Source organism: Elephantulus edwardii, unplaced genomic scaffold (assembly GCF_000299155.1).
Source record: "Elephantulus edwardii isolate Elephantulus edwardi_28Jun2011 unplaced genomic scaffold, EleEdw1.0 scaffold00410, whole genome shotgun sequence".
Lineage (NCBI taxonomy): Eukaryota > Metazoa > Chordata > Mammalia > Macroscelidea > Macroscelididae > Elephantulus > Elephantulus edwardii.
In genome coordinates, this window is record NW_006400160.1 from 77,042 (window position 1) to 79,528 (window position 2,487).

General features: G+C 45.4%; 1 pseudogene; it reads right to left on the minus strand.

The window, feature by feature from the left end:
• The window catches only part of LOC102872421, a 1,972-nt pseudogene extending 1,614 nt beyond the window's left edge, over positions 1-358 (minus strand).
• Between the last annotated feature and the right edge of the window lie 2,129 nt (positions 359-2,487).

Here is a 2,487-nt window from a genome sequence, read left to right on the forward strand (position 1 = left end):
ACGGTCTGTAGATTTTTTAAAGTGGTGACAGGTCCATAGGTAACCAGTGTATACAGCTTGTTTGGGGAACCTTCATCCTCATTACGTCTTCTGGACAACCGTACACGGAAGCGGTATGGGACATTCCTTATTCCTTTGGCCCAGACAGCTTTGTTAAGCTGGTGTCAATGCGAACATCTGGTGTGCCCATCTCCTTCATGGCAAATTTCCGGATCTCCTTTAGTGCCCGAGGAGCACGCTTCTTAAATCCCACTCCATGGATGCGCTTGTGAATGTTGATGGTGTACTCTCTGGTCACCACTTCGTTGATGGCAGACCGGCCTTTCTTCTTCTCACCACCCTTCTTTGTGGGGGCCATAGTGCTGGAACCAAGCTGGCTATTTCATTAATTTTTGTGTGTACCGTCAAATCAGATCTGACTGATACAGGAGGAGATTGTTCCTCTTTCTCCAGCAGAGCATCTGGTGGATTTCAACTGTTATTTTATTATTTTGTGCATGTACCGTCAAATCGGATCTGACTGGTACAGGAGGAGATTGTCCCTCCTTCTCCAGAAATAATTCTTTTTAAAACAATGTACTCAAATTTTGTAAATTTACACGGGTATAAAAAATTTTTTTTAAAAAAGGAATGTACTAGGGGGAATTGTATACCAATGAAGGAATTTTTTCCCCCTCTTTTTCTTTTCAAAGACAGGAGCGAATTGGTGGGGTGAGGTGGGCAGGGAGAAAAGTGCAGCCATGAATGGATGGAAATCCAAAATCTCTGTAAATGTTTATTAAGATTAATAAAACTGGAAAAAGAAAAATAATGTACTACTCACATACCTGACATGGGCTCTTACAGATGTGTACACATATAATATACATACACAAAGACATTGGTCACATACACACACACACCTCACCTGTAAATACAAACACCCCACCCACAATATACACACACACACACACTATATGTACAAATTAAAGTCAGCTGACTTCACACCCTTAAAATAATATATATATATATATATATTTGGATAATGACAGACAGGATTTTTTTTTTTTTTGCCATGTGACCTGTGAAGAAGAAAAAGTCAGAGTGGAAAGGTTTCTGTTTTCTGCAATGTCCACAAGACAGAGCCCTGGTGTCTTATGTCCACTGGTCCTTAGACCAAGCTGGGTCATGCTTCCCAGGGGAGGGACGCTTTCTGAAGTTCCCAAGGTATTGTGAAATTAAAAAACAAAGAGGAGTGGACCTCTCCGGGCAGGGGATCCTGGCGGCTCTGAGGGTCAGCTCCAGCCAGACCTCTGGGGGCAGAGATAGGACACTCCTGAGGTTTTAGGAAACCTGGGGGCTTAGCTGTCAAACTTTCTCTGAGGGACAAAGCAGAGGTCATTTGCTTCTGGAAAGATTCACAGCCTTAGACACCCCATGGGGAAGCTCTGTTCTGTCCTCCAGGGTCACTGCGAGTCACAATTGATTTCACGGCAGTGAATTTGGTGCTTTGATTTACATCAAATCAATTGAAGATCAACTCCCCCGTTTGAAGACTGATATGGGTTGGCTGTGACTACCTGACATCAAACTCCATTGGTTCCTGGCAACCCCACCTGTATAGAAATGCCCCCCAGAAGCCTGTCAAGGGCCATATTAAAAAAAAATAAATAAATCAGGTAGCCAGGCCTTTCTTCCGCAATTCCTCTGGGTGAATTTAAACTTGGGACCCTCTGCTGAGATGCCAGTTTGCATCCCTTGGTAATCCAATGACCATGGGCTTCTCAGGGGAGGCCAGGATGCCTGAGACAGAAGATGTGGACCTCATCTAGGACCTTGAACCTAGAATGGTCCCCTCTCTGTCCTGAGCACTGCCCCCATGCTGAGAAAATTCAGAGGCCGTGGCATCCCCAGCCTCTGGGCAAGGTTTTCTCCCCTGTGTGGACAGCAAACGGCCAGCAGATGGTGACAGAGGAATGAGGTAGCTGGACCTGGTCCTGGGTTTGTCATCACAAGAATCGTGGTCACTAAGAGCCTCTTGGCAAGAAGCTGCCATGCCAAAGGCACGCGGTTCGAGGCTGCCGGCTTCTCCACGGAAGAAGGATGGGCCATCTGCTCTGAAAACATAGCAAAGGCCCAGCAAAGGGTCAGTTCCGACTGCATGGTATACAATAACAAGGGGTCAGCTGGTTAACAAAGAGGGCTGTCCCCATAACCAGGGGACCAAGATTGTAAGAACTGGTGCAGCTCAACTTGTGTGTGTATGGGGAGGTCAGTTAATAACAAAAATGTGTCTTCATGCCCTTATTAATTTAACGGATTACATTTTAACGTATTAATTTTCACTCCTGGTTCAATGGCTCTGACATCTGGAAGTAAAACATATTCCACTGAGGTCCCAGGCCTTCCCATCCTGATACCATCAGATCAGGACACAGATTGCACAGAGCACATCTGCAGTCATGGATCTCTCCAAAGGATTGAGGAGCAATGATGTCAGTTTGAGGA